This window comes from Ornithorhynchus anatinus, chromosome 1, assembly GCF_004115215.2.
Source record: "Ornithorhynchus anatinus isolate Pmale09 chromosome 1, mOrnAna1.pri.v4, whole genome shotgun sequence".
Classification (NCBI taxonomy): domain Eukaryota; kingdom Metazoa; phylum Chordata; class Mammalia; order Monotremata; family Ornithorhynchidae; genus Ornithorhynchus; species Ornithorhynchus anatinus.
In genome coordinates this window covers 68,045,134-68,059,596 of record NC_041728.1, presented here as the reverse complement: position 1 = coordinate 68,059,596, position 14,463 = coordinate 68,045,134, and the positions used below count along the sequence as shown (strand labels likewise).

Genomic DNA, 14,463 nt, shown 5'->3' with positions numbered 1-14,463 from the left:
AAAATATAAGCTTACAGTCTAGTTGGGGAGACAGACATTTAAATTAATTATAGAGTACATGAGGAGTGTACTTAAGTAACTGTGGGTGGGTGCTGTGGTAACTAGCGGTTATGGGGGACAGAAGGGCTGAAGTGGCCACTGGGGGATATAAAGTGAGGAGATTAGGAATTGATCAGGGAGCCTGTCATTGGACAGGAATTGTCTCTATCTGTTGCCGAATTGTACATTCCAAGCGCTTAGTACAGTGCTCTGCACATAGTAAGCGCTCAATAAATACTATTGAATGAATGAATGAGGGAAGGCTTCCTGGAGGAGATGGGGGTCTCAGAAGGACTTTGAAGACAGGGAGAGCTATGATAAGCCAGATTTGGGGCTTCGGTCTGTCTACCACAGTCATTTCCCAGCATTCAGTTGTGATCCTGTGTTATCTAAGTCCTCATTTTACCTCATCCTTAAAATGTTTTCTCTGCCCTTTCCTTCCCCCCTCCCGAGCTATTTTTTGGTCACTCCATTTCAGGTCACCTCATGGCAAGTATCCTACGGGCATCCAAGCTCTCCTGTTTCATCTGGGGAAGTTGCATTACGGGGAGTTGAATTTCAACAATAGAAGACTGACTTTGTTATTTGTGTTCCTCCTTTGTCACAGTGTTGACTATTGCCTATGGCTGACATTTATAGATGTGGCATCTGGCGGGGGTGGATCTGGGTTTCATAAACACAGAAAAAGTTGGTCAATACTATATAGCTCTGTAGACCTTCATTTTGGTCTGGTCCAAATACAATATGGCCACCACATGCTCTCTGCCAGTTTTTCAGAGGATGTGCTGGCCTTCTGGGTTTGATTTTTAAAAATTCCTTCTTTGGTATCATTGGCCAGTGGGTTTGCCTCAATAACCTTTTTTTTTCATTCATTCAACAGTATTTATTGAGCGCTTACTATGTGCAGAGCACTGTAGTAAGCGCTTGGAATGTACTTGTTAAGGGCTTACTATGTGCCAGGCACTGTACTAAGCGCTGGGGTAGATACAAGCTAATCAGGTTGAACACAGTCCATGTCCTACAAGGGGACCACAGTCTTAATCCCCATTTTACAGATAAGGTAACTGAGGTACCGAGAAGTTAAGTGACACAGGAGACAAGTGGCAGATCCGGGATTAGAACCGGATCCTACTGACTTCTAAGGCCGTGCTTCTGTGAATTAGCTCAGTTACGCTAATGAAGAAATTTGTTGTGTGTTGGGTTTCCATGGTGCATTAACTCAGTATTCTTCAGATTTGTCATTAGTCCATAGTGCCTGTTTGACTTGGCAAAGTGATTTGTAGTGAACCACTAGTCTTTTGGGTGTCTGCTTCTGGGGTCCATATAGAAGCAGCATGACATAGTGAATAGATCACAGGCCTGGGAGACAGAAGGTCCTGGGTTCTAATCCCAGCTCCACCATAAATCTGCTGTGTGACCTTGGGCAAGTCACTTCACCTCTCTGGGCCTCAGTCACCTCATCTGTAAAATGGAGATTGAGACTGAGCCCCACATGGGACAGGGACTGTGTCCAACCCAATTTGCTTGTATCCATCCCAGTGCTTTGTACAGTGCTTGGCACGTGGTAAGAGCTTCACATATACCACAATTATTATTATTGTTATTGTTGTTATTGTAGAACTCTTGAATGACTGACTCTAGGATTTTGGATGAGATGTTCATAATCTATTGACTTGGAAGAATTTCCAGGAAGATTGGAAGCATATTCTAACCCCACTGCTCAGGTACTTTGCCACAACCTCCAATATGGCTGTTTAGAATAAAACAGTAGTAGTAGAAATATTAACAATAATATGGTATTTAGTTACTATATACCAAACCCTGTATTAATCACTAAATACATGCTCCTCAGATCAGTCTATAATAATAATGATGGTATTTGTTAAGCACTTACTATGTGTCAAGCACTGTTTTCAGCCCTCGGGTTGATACGCGGTAATCAGGTTGTCCTACGAGGGGCTCACAGGCTTCATCCCCATTTTCCAGTTGAGGTAACTGAGGCCCAGAGAAGTGAAGTGGCTTGCCCAAAGTCACACAGCTGACAAGTGGCGGAGGCAGGATTAGAACCTACGACCTCTTACTCCCAAGCCCGGGCTCTTTCCACTAAACCATACTGCTTCGCTCAATTAGATTTGTTGAGTGCTTACTGTGTACAGAGCACTGTACTAAACACCTGGGAGAGTACAATACGACAGAGTTGGTAGACACAATCCCTCTTCCACATGGGGCTTACCATCCAAGAGGGAGGAAGAATGGGTATTTAATCCCCATTTTACATCTGAAGAACCCCAGAGAAGTGAAGTGAGCTGTTCAAGATCAGCCAGTAGCCATGTGGCAGAGCTGGGATTAGAAACTGAACAGGACTGGGCATGGCACTTTTTCTCCTCTCCTGTAACCCTCTGCTTTCTCCCTCTAGTCGTTTCTCTTTCCTCTCTCTTTCCTTTCATCTCTCACTACCAGTCCCAGAGAGACTGGGTTTCTGGAACCTTAATCGCTCTCTGTGAAATGCTCGGATGGAGGCTACCACCATGAATAAGCCTTGCCCTAATGCTGCTCTCTCTAGAGGGGGCCTCATCTTCTTCCACTCCCCCAGACTCACTGGGAAAGGGGAAGGAGTCTGTTTCCTTCTCGCTCCCCAATGCCGCTCTCGCACCATTTCACCTTCCCCATCCCTCTCTTTCCCTTCCTTCAAAGCCCATATCATCCACCTTTACCACCGACTTCAGATACTAGTCATGGTCAGCTACTGCCCACCCCCCCAACTTTTTTAACCATTTTGAAACCTGTCTTACATTCCTTCTCTCGTTCTCTATTCCTACACTGATCCCTAAGGACTTCAATATCCACATAGATGTTCCTGAAGGCCCTTCTGCTGCCAGCTTTCGATCACTTCTCAAATCCACAGATCTCCTCATCCACCCCAGTTCACCCACTCACCAACCTGGAGACAAACTCGATCTCATCAAATCTAGTCTCTGTATGACCACTTCCCTCACCTATCTGACCACAACCTCCTCACCTGCCTTCTCTCCAACACACCTCCTCTCCACAAACCTGTTGTTCCCCCACAGACACCTCTGATCTTTTGACGCCATCCAAGTCATCTCTCAAGTCATCCCGCCCCATGTAGCCTCCATACCCAAATGACCTTCCCTTGATGACCAAATTGCTAACCTGAACATCACCGTCTCTACTGAACACTCACTCTACTGAACTCACTCTCTCTTCTATCATCTCCTCATCTTCCCTCCCAAACCCGGGCCTCTCCCAGACTTCTCTATCACCGTGGATGGCACGACCATCCTTCCCGTCTCTCGGGCCCGCAATCTCGGTGTCATCCTTGACTCGTCTCTCTCGTTCACCCCACGCATCCTATCCGTTACCGAGAACTGCCGGTTTCACCTCTACAATATCGCCAAGATCCGCCCTTTCCTCTCCACCCAGACGGCTACCTTACTATTACGGGCTCTCGTTATATCCCGGCTAGACTACTGTGTCGGCCTTCTCTCTGACCTCCCTTCCTCCTCTCTCGCCCCGCTCCGGTCTATTCTTCACTCCGCTGCCCGGCTCATCTTCCCGCAGAAACGATCTGGGCCTGTCACTCCCCTTCTTAAACAACTCCAGTGGTTGCCTATCGACCTCCGCTCCAAACAAAAACTCCTCACTCTAGGCTTCGAGGCTCTCCATCACCTTGCCCCTTCCTACCTCTCCTCCCTTCTCTCTTTCTACCGCCCACCCCGCACACTCCGCTCCTCCGCCGCCCACCTCCTCGCCGTCCCTCGGTCTTGCCCATCCCGCCGTCGACCCCCGGGTCACGTCCTCCCGCGGTCCCGGAACGCCCTCCCTCCTCACCTCCGCCAAACCGATTCTCTTTCCCTCTTCAAAACCCTACTTAAAACTCACCTCCTCCAAGAGGCGTTCCCAGACTGAGCTCCTCTTCTCCCTCTACTCCCTCTGCCATCCCCCCTTTACCTCTCCGCAGCTTAACCCTCTTTTTCCCCTTTTCCCCCTGCTCCTCCACCTCTCCCTTCCCATCCCCACAGCACTGTACTCGTCCGCTCAACTGTATATATTTTCGTTACCCTATTTATTTTGTTAATGAATTGTACATCGCCTCGATTCTATTTAGTTGCCATTGTTTTTACGAGATGTTCTTCCCCTTGACTCTATTTATTGCCATTGTTCTTGTCTGTCCGTCTCCCCCGATTAGACCGTAAGCCCGTCAAACGGCAGGGACTGTCGCTATCTGTTGCCGACTTGTTCATCCCAAGCGCTTAGTACAGTGCTCTGCACATAGTAAGTGCTCAATAAATACTATTGAATGAATGAATGAATTCTATCCCTTCGTCAATCTCATACCACCAACCCACAGCCCCGGATCATCTCCACAAATGATCTCCTTCTTTCCTTTGCATTAGCCGCAGAGGGCTGCTGAAAGAAATCTAGATATCAGGCCGACCTCAACCACTGCACGTTCATCCTTGCGTGCTTTAACTCTGTCCTCTCCTCTGCCCAGCAACATTATATCTTCACCCTTATTGATTCCCATGCCCACTGCCCTGGCCAGTTGTTCCAAATGTTAGAGCCTCCCCATTTCTTGCCCCTAATGACCTGGCCACCTATTTTATTGAGAAAATAGAAAACATCAGGCGTGATCTCCTTAAAACCTCCCCTGCTCTTCTCCAGTTACTTCATCCTCCTGCCCCTTCTTCAACTCTCTCATTTTTGCCAGCAGTATTTCAAGAAGAGATCTCCTCCTGCCTTCTCTCAAAAGCCACCCCCTCCACCTATGCAGCCGACCCCATCCCTTCACACTTTATCAAAGCACTTGCCCCCTCCCTTCATCCTCTCCTCATTGCATCATCAACTGGAAGTCACTACTGTCTTCAAACATGCTCATGTCTCCCATATCCTGAAAAAATCCTCCTTTGACCCCCGGCTCCCTCTAGTTATTGCCCCATCTCCCCTCTACCATTTCTCTCCAAACTTCTTTAGTGAGTGGTCTACATCCACTGCCTCCTGTTTCTCTCCTTCACTTCTCTCCTTGACCCCCTTCAATCTGACTTCCATCCCCTTCACTTCACCACCACCCTCTTGAAGGTCCCCAGTGATCTCTTTCTTGTCAAATGCAATGGCCTCTACTCCAACCTAACCTTCCTCAACCTGTCAGCTGCCTTCGACACGGTCAACCACCCACTTCTCCTGGAAACACTGTCCAAACTTGGCTTCACTGACAGTGTCCTCTCCTGGTTCTCCTCTTATCTCTCTGGCTGCTCATTCTCAGTCTCTTTCACGGGCTCCAACTCTGCCTCCCACCCCTTAACTCCCATGGCTTCTTCAGCTACAGCGTCTATGCGGATGATTCCCAAATCTATATCTTCAGTTCTGATCTCTCTCCCTCTCTCCAGGCTCACATTTCCTCCTGCCTTCAAGACATCTCTACTTGGATGTCCTCCTGTCACCTCAAAATTAACATATACAAAACAACTCTTCATCTTCCCAACCAAATCCTATGCTCCCCCTAAATTTCTCAACGTCACAGACAGCAACACAAATAATGAGGGTATTTGTTAAGTTCTTACTATGTGCCAGGCACTGTACTAAGCGCCGGGATAGCTACAAGCAATTCAGGTTGGACACAGTCCCTTTCCCATGCGGGGTTCAATCCCTTAATTCCTGTCTCACAAGCCCGTAACCTTGGCGTTATCCTCAGCTCACTTCTCGCATTCAACGCACATATTCACTCTGTCACGAAATCCTGTCAGTTCAACTTTTTCAACAGTGCTAAAATTCACCTTTTCCTCTCCATCCAAACCGCTGCCACATTAATCCATTTACTTATCTTATCCCACCTTGATTGTCGTATCAGCCTCCTTGCTGACTTCCCTGCCTACTGGACTCCAGTCTAAGCCTCACTCTTAAGCCGAATCATTTTTCTACAGAAACATTCAGTTCATGTTTCCCCACTCCTCAAGAACCTCCAACTGTTGCCCATCAACCTCCGCTTCAAAAAGAAACTCCTTACCATCAGCGTTAGAGCGCTCAATCACCTTGCTCCCTTCTACCTTACCTCACTGCTCTCCCACTATAACCCAGCCCCACACACTTCGCTCCTCTAATGCCAATCTATTCACTCTCCCTCAATACCATCTATCTTGTCACCAGTCTCTTACTCTTGTCTTGCCGCTGGCCAGGAACACCTTCCCTCTTCATATGCAACAGACAATGACTCCCCCGCCCCCTTCAAAGCCTTATTGAAGGCACGTCTCCTCCAAGAGGCCTTCCCTGACTAAGCTCTCCTTTCCTCTTCCACTCGCTTCTGCGTCACCCTGATTGCTCCCTTTCCCTTTCTAGCAATGGGCTCATTTCCCACATTGCCCTTTCTATTTGGTGCTGGAGGCTTATTTTTCTACTAATAGGGGGCTGTGTTTTGGGTTGGAGGTGGGGAGGTGAGCGAGGGTGACAGGAGATGCAGACACTGCTTTGTGTTTAGGAGAGAAGACGGAGGGGAGGAAGGAAGGAAGCAGGTGTCTTTCAGGGCCTGAGGTGACAGACTGATCCCGCAAAAGGGCAGTGCTGAGGCTCTTCACGTTCTGTCCTCCCTCCCTCTAGCTACAGGGCCATGTCAGTGTGGAACACTAAGTTGGGGACTTATCCTGGTGGCTGATAATGAGAAAATAAAAAGGCAAAGATCCCCAAGGCACCCTGTACCCTCTTCTGTGTAGAGCATTTGGGGATGCCCCCTCTGAGACCTGGAGGCACCATTTTGATTAATACCTAGGGAAGCCTTAGAAGCCGCCTAAAGCATGGGCCTGGGAGTCACAAGGACCTGGGTTTCACTCCTGACTCCACCTCTTGCCTGCTGTCTGACCTGGGGCTAGTTACCTAACTAAAAGCCTGGGTTTGGGAGTCAGAGGTAATGGTGGGAGTCAGAGGTCATGGGTTCTAATCCCAGCTCTGCCACTTGTCAGCTGGGTGACTTTGGGCAAGCCACTTCACTTCTCTGTGTGTCTGTTACTTCTTCTGTAAAATGAGGATTAATAATAACGATTGGTATTTAAGACTGTGACCCCCCACGTGGGACAACCCGATAACCTTGTATCTACTCCAGGGCTTAGAACAGTGTGTGGCACATAGTAAGCACTAAACAAATACCATTATTATTATTATTATCATTATTATCTGTCCCTCAGGCACCTCATCTGTAAGATGGGGATTAAAACTGTGGACCCCAGTTGGAACATGGACTGTGTCCAAAGTGATTAGTTTGTACTGACCCTAGCACTTAGTACAGTGCCTGGCATATAAGGAGTGCTTAGCAAATACCATAAAAAAAGCCAGCAGTAGACTAGGATAGTGGGGCTAGCTGGAGGGAAGTGGCTTGGAAGAGTTGTGGATGGCTATGAGTGGGGGAGGGATGTCAAAAGTAGGTAGGGTCTTCAGAGCACAGGGGGCAGAAGGGGCAGAGAGGAAGCAGCGTGGCCTAGCAGAAAGATCACGGGCCTAAAAGTCAGAGGACCTGAGTTCTAATTGGGGCTCTGTCACCTGTCTGCTGTGTGACCTTGGACAACTCACTTAGCTTCTCTGTGCCTCAATTATCTCATCTGTAAAATGGGGATTAAGACTGTGAGGTCCTTGAGGGACAGGGACTGTGTCCAGGCTGATTAGCTTGTATCCACCCCAGCACTTAGTACAGAGCCTTGCACACTGTCTTATGGTGTCATTTCCTACCCGTAGCGATACCATGAACACATCTCTCCCAGAAGGCCCCGCTCTCCATCTGCAATCGTTCTGGTAGTGGATCCATAGAGTTTTCTTGGTCAAAATCCAGAAGTGGCTTACCATTGCCACCTTCCGCACAATAAACTCGAGTCTCCGCCCTCGACTCTCTCCCGTGCCGCTGCTGCCCAGCACGGTTGACTTTTGACTTGTAGCAGATTGCCTTCCACTCGCTAGCCACTGCCCAAGCTCGGAATGGAATGGGTAGGGCTCTTCTTGACTCTCCCTCCCTTAGCCGAGACTGTTAGAGGCCTGGGAAGTTTCCAGGTGCCACCCTGAGTGCAAGTGTAAGTGCTTAACAAATACCTCTGACGAAAAGGTGGAGAGAGAAATCAAAAGGTTAGGAGACAGAGGAAGTAAAGAGGGAGAAGGGGGTGCCCTGTGACTACTGTATTCTCTCTGCCCCTTCAACCAGCATCACTGTCACTGTCACCACCCCTGCCCAGTGGAAACAGAACTGAAAATGCCAAGGGGGAGGAGGAATGGAAGAAGGGGTCCTATTCTTCTTCTTCTCTGGCACCTCCACCAACAGCGACGGCGAGTTAGCTTTTTTCTCTCTCTCTCCATGGCCCATTTCCAGTCACTTTTGAAATCAGACGCTGAGTTTCCAACACCAGGTCCACTGCCATTTCTTGCCGGGGTAGGAGCATTCTTAGGGGGTCACGCGAATGCATCCCAAGGTTGCCTTAACAGTTGGTTGCCACTGTTATCTACATCATCTACATCATCTTGGCTGCTGAACTCCTCCTAATGAGTAGGTGCTATGCACAGACACACACCTGGAACTCTTTGGTTAAGGATTTCAATAGCAAAAGCAGTTGTTCCAGTAAGACCAGTCCCCGATCAGTTTCTTATTGCATCATCTACGCACTTGGATCTGTACCCTTTTAGTACTTGGAATTCACCTATGTACATATCTTTAATTTATTCCTTTAGATGAATGTCTGACTCCCCTTCTAGACTCTAAGCCCGTTGTGGGCAGGGAACGTGCCTACCAACTCTGTGGGATCAACTATGCCAGACAGAAACCCCTCACCATTGGCTTTAAAGCACTCAATCACTTTGCCCCTTCCTACTTCACCTCGCTATTCTCCTCCTCCAACCCAGCCCACATATGTCACTTCTCTAATGCTAACCTCAGTGTTCCTTGATCTCGTCTATCTCACCACCGACCCCTCGCCCACGTCCTGCCTCTGGCCTGGAATGCCCTCCCTCCTCAAATCCAACAATTATTCTCCTTCCCTTCAAAGCCTTATTGAAGGCACATCTCCTCCAAGAGGCCTTCCCTGACTAAGCCCTCATTTCCTCTTTTCCCACTCGCTTCTGAGTCACCCTGACTTGCTCCCTTTATTCATTCCCCCCTCCCAGACCCACAACACTTATTTACATGTCTGTAATGTATTTATTTATATCATGACTGTTTCCCCCTCTCGACTTGTAGGCTCATTGTGGGCAGGGAATGTGAGAGCTTGCTGTTACACTGTACTCTCCCAAGTACTTAGTACAGTGCTCTGAGCACAATAAGTGCTCAATAAATATCACAGATTGATTGATTCATTAAATCCAGGGGTTACGGTTCCTCTTTATCACTATGGCCAAAAGTGGGACCCGATTTCATCTCCCCCAAGGCTTTTCAGATGTCGGCTGGAACACTAAAAATCCTGGCTGTCCTACCTAGTGCAATAAATCACTAGTTGAAGTGGGTGAAAGTATGACTGGTCAACTTCCTTTCCCTCCACCCATCTCAATTGATGAAGAGAAGCAGCGTGGCTCACTGGAAAGAGCACGGAGTTGGCAGTCAGAGGTCATGGGTTCAAATCCTGGTTCAGCCGCTTGTCAGCTGACTATGGGCAAGTCACTTAACTTCTCTGTGCCTCAGTTACCTCATCTGTAAAATGGGGATTAAGACTGTGAGCCTCACGTGGACAACTTGATCACCTTGTATCCTCCCAAGTGCTGAGAACAGTGCTTTGCACATAGTAAGTACTTAACATGGCCATAATTATTATTTATTGGAAGAGTGTATGGGCTTGGCTTTGAGGTGCTGACTTCGAAGGGGTGGGGGTTAAGGTTTCCGTGGCAGATGGGCTCTTCAGAACCTGGACCAATTACATATTTTAGGAAGTCTAGACTCCACACTGTGACCTCATTGTGGGCAGTAAATTTGTCTGTTGATTGTTCTGGTGCACTCTCCCCAGTGCTTTGCACACAGTAAGCACTCAATAAATATGATTGAATGAATGAGTGAATGAAGTCCTGGCCGGGGGCTAAGGGGCCATGGAAATTTGTCCAGTGTGCTAATGATCTTTTTTTTCTTTTAATGGTATTGGTTAAGCACTTTCATTCATTCAATAGTATTTATTGAGCACTTACTATGTGCAGAGCACTGTACTAAGCGCTTGGAATGAACAAGTCGGCCAAGCACTTACTTTGTGCCAGACAATGTACTTAGCACTGAGGTAGATACAAGCTAATCAGTTGAACACAGTCCATGTCCCACATGGGGCTCACAAGTCTTATCCCTATTTTACAGATGAGGGAACCGAGGCACCAAGAAGTGAGGTGACTTGTTCAAGGTCACATAGCAGACATATCCAATTCATCACAAAATTCTCAGTCTCACCATCACAACATCGCTAAAATCTGCAATTTCCTCTCCATCCAACCTGCTACCACATTAATACAGTCACTCATCCTATCTCCCTAGGTTACTGCATCAGCCTCCTTGCTGACCTCTCAACCTCCTGCCTTTCCCTACTCCAATCCATACTTTACTCCGCTGCCCGGGTCATCTTTCTGTAGAAACATGTAGGACATGCCACTCCCCTCCTCAAAAATCTCCTGCGGTTGCCTATCTACCTCTGTATCAAACAGAAACTCCTCACCATTGGCTCTAAAGCACTCCTTCACCTTGCCTCCTCCTACCTCACCTTGCTTCTCTCCTTCTACAATGCAACCTGCACACTTCGCTCCTCTGGTGCTCTGCCAACCCCTCATCTAAGTCCTCCTTCTGGTCTGGAACTCCCTCTCCCTCACCATCACTCTCTCCATCTTCAGAGCCCTACTAAAATCAAACTTTCTCACTGTGCTTCCATCTCGCCTATCTCGCCATAGACCCCTGGCCCACATCCTACCTCTGTCCTGGGATGCCCTCCCTCCTCAAATCTGCCTCGCTATTACTCTCCCCCCCTTCAAAGCCTTCCTGAAGGCACATCTCCTCCAAGAGGCCTTCCCTGACTAAGCCCCACTTTCCTCATCTCCCACTCCCTTCTGCATCACCCTGCCTTGTTCCCTTTGCTCCTCTCCCCTCTCCCCACCCCTACAACACATGTATATATCTGTCATTTTATTTATTTATATTGATGTCTGTTTATTTGATGTCTGTCTCCCCCCTTCTAAATTGAGCTCACTGTGAGTGGGAATTGTCTCTCTTTATTGTTATACTTTCCCAAGCCCTTAGTACAGTGTTCTGCACATAGTAAGTGCTCAAATGCGATTGAATAAATGAAAGTGGTGGAGCCTGCATTAGAACCCAAGTCTAATGGTATTTGTTAAGCGCTTACTCTGTATCAGGCACCGTATTTAGTACTGAGGCAGATACAAGATCATCAGGTTCCACACGGGGCTCACAGTTTAAGTAGGAGGGAGAACAGGTACTGAATCTTCATTTTGCAGATGGAGGAACTAAGGCCTAGAGAAGTGAACTGACTTGCCCAGCAAACAGGTGGCGGAGCCGGGATTAGAATCCAGGTCCTGTTACTCCGAGGCCTCAGTCCTCTCCACAAGGCCATGCTGCTGTGCTTTAAGGAGCTCGTCCAAACCCAGGTTAAGGGAGATCCTGATGATCTTGGGAAAGACAAGAAATAGGGCCTCTTAGCTGTGAGCGGTGTAACCCAAGAGGGTGTGCCTTGGTTGACAGAATTCATTCATTCTTATTTATTGAGTGATTATTGTGTACGGACACTGTACTAAGCGCTTGGGAGAGTACAATACAGCAATAAACAGTCACATTCCCTGCCCACAAGGGGCTTACAGTCTAGAGTGAGGGACAGTCTAGAATTCCCAGAGCTATGCTGACAGTGCCAGAGGCACCAATTTGGATTGGCTCAGGCCTTCCCTGTGGAAGCAATGTAGCTGAGGGGAACTCTCTGCCTCCGGGTTTTTTTATGGTATTTATTAAGCACTTACCATGTGTCATGCACTGTATTAAGTGCTGGGGAAGAAGCAAATCGGGGTGGAACCAGTCCCTGTCCCACGTGGGGCTCACAATCTCAATCCCCATTTTCCAGATGAGGGAACTGAGACCCCCAGAAGTGAAGTGACTTACCCAAGGCCACACAGCAGACAAGTGGCAGAGCTGGGATTAGAACCCGTGACCACCTGACTCCCAGGCCTGGGCTCTAGCCACTGTGCCAGGCTGCTTCCCCTGCCTTCCTCCTGTCCGTTTGCCTCAGGGGTTTGGCGGTCCTGGACTAGCTTGCAGTTCATGCAGAAAGAGAGGGGATTCAAAGAACAGACCTGTTGATTCCAGCCAACCACCTGAGGGCTGATGGAAGTTTTCCAGCCTCTATGGTGCTCGGAATGTTCCACTTATCTTCAAAGTCCTCACTCCTCACCTTCCCTGCAATCAGTCAATGGTATTTACAGTGTATTGTACTAAGTGCTTGGGACAGGACAACGTAGAGTTACATTACATTCATTACATTCCCTGCCCACAAAAAGCTTTCAGTCTACAAGGGGAGACAGACGTTAATATAAATAAATAAATTACAGAAAGATACATAAACTGGGGTATTTGTTAAGTGCTTACTATGTGCCAAACTCTGTACTAAGTGCTGGCAGGGTATAATAGGGTTGGACACTGTCCAGGTCCCACATAGGGCTCATAGTTTTAGTCCCCATTTTACAGATGAGGGAACTGAGGCACAGAGAAGTGAAGTGACTTGCCCAAGGCCACACAGCAGACAAGTAGTGGAGCTGCGATTAGAACCCCGATCATTCTGACCCCGGGTCTGTGCTCTATCCACTAGACCACGCTGCCTGTCATACAAAGGTGTCATGGGGCTGAGTGAGGGCTAAGTAAAGGGAGCAAATTAAAGTGCAATGCAGAAGAGAGCGGGAGAAGAGGAAATGAGAGCCAAATCCAGGAAGGCTTCTTGGAGGAAGCTTTAATAAAGTTTTAAAGGTGGGGAGAATGATTGTCTATCAGATTTGAAGAGGGAGGGCATTCCGGGCCAGAGACAGGATGTGGGCAAGAGGTCATCAGCGAGATAGACCAGATCGAGGTACAGTGAGAAGGTTAGCATTTGGGGAGTGAAGTGTGTGGACTGGGTGAGTGGTAGGAAATCAGGAAGGCAAGGTGATTGAGTGATTTTAAAGCTGATAACGAGTTTCTGTTTGATGTAGAGCTGGAGGGGCAGTCACTGAAGGCTCTTGTGAAGTGGGGCAACAGGGACTGAACATTTCTGTAGAAAAACAATCCAGGCAGTATGGACTGGAGTGGGGAGAGACTGAGCACATGCATCTGAGAGATGTGCCCGTATATTGGTTTAACAATCTGTCATATTTCAATCAATCAGTCAATCTTATTGAGTGCTTACTGTGAACAGAGCACTAGTGTATAGCTGCATTATATGTGATGGATGTCAGAGCCTGCTGAGTGCAAGTGGGGATGCCTGCTGCTCGTTTAGGGCTGGTGTTGAAGGAGCAGGGTGAGAAAGAGGAAAAAGGAGAGGGGAAAGGGAAAGGGGAATAAGAGGGAAGGGGAGAGGAAGGGGAGAAGGTACTTACCGTAGGCTCCCACGCCATCTCCTCCTTCACTGTCTCCATTATCACCCAAGAGGCAGCAACTCTGACTTTCACCTTGGGTGGATCAGCTGAGCCAGAGTCACTGATGCTTGACGATGTGGCTGAGGGCTCCCTTGAGGTTGGAACGGGCTCCCATGAGGTTGGAACGGCCACCTCGGGGGCTCCAGGCTCCTCTTGACTCCCACCCCATCCCTGGAACAACTTCCGGGTTCTTGGAGAGGCCTAGAACTGATGTGGATAGGTGATGACTCGCCTCACAGACTCTGGGGGTGAGAGGAGATTCCGGTCCTGACCTGGAACCCGATGAGGCAGATGGGAACCCCTATAGGTGCTGGGGCAATGGGCCAGGTGGGCTACCCTCCCTGTCCAAAAAGGCATAAGGGTGAAGGTTGACCTGTTGGACACCAATTCTAAGGAGCTGCCATCCCTCCTTGAATGCCATAGGCACAAACCGGTAAAGTGAATCTGGAAGTCTTTGTTTTACCTCAGAGCTAAGAGCCCTGGCAGCTCCTCAGGGAGACTGTGTGTGGGGTGAGGGGAGGGAGAGTGAGGAGAGGCCTGCCAAACTGAGTCTCACACCACAAAGGAAGATGACCAAGTCATTTGCAGGAAATCACCCTCCTACACTGCTAGGCCTCACCATTCTTTCCACGGGGATGAGTGATTTCCAGGGGCCACAGATCCAGGCCAAACAGCCACCTTCAGCTGAGGGCTTCCACTCCCTCTCACATCAATCAGTCAAACAGTGTCATTTATCAGTCAATCATTTATTGAGCGCTTACTGTGTGCAGAACACTACTAAATGCTTGGGAGAGTACAATATAACAGACACATTCC

At 48.4% G+C, this 14,463-nt stretch overlaps 1 protein-coding gene across 1 annotated transcript in view; it reads left to right on the top strand.

The window, feature by feature from the left end:
- ARHGEF33 (Rho guanine nucleotide exchange factor 33) overlaps positions 1–14,463 on the top strand; it is a 116,673-nt gene that overhangs the window by 29,648 nt on the left and 72,562 nt on the right. The window lies entirely within an intron of this gene.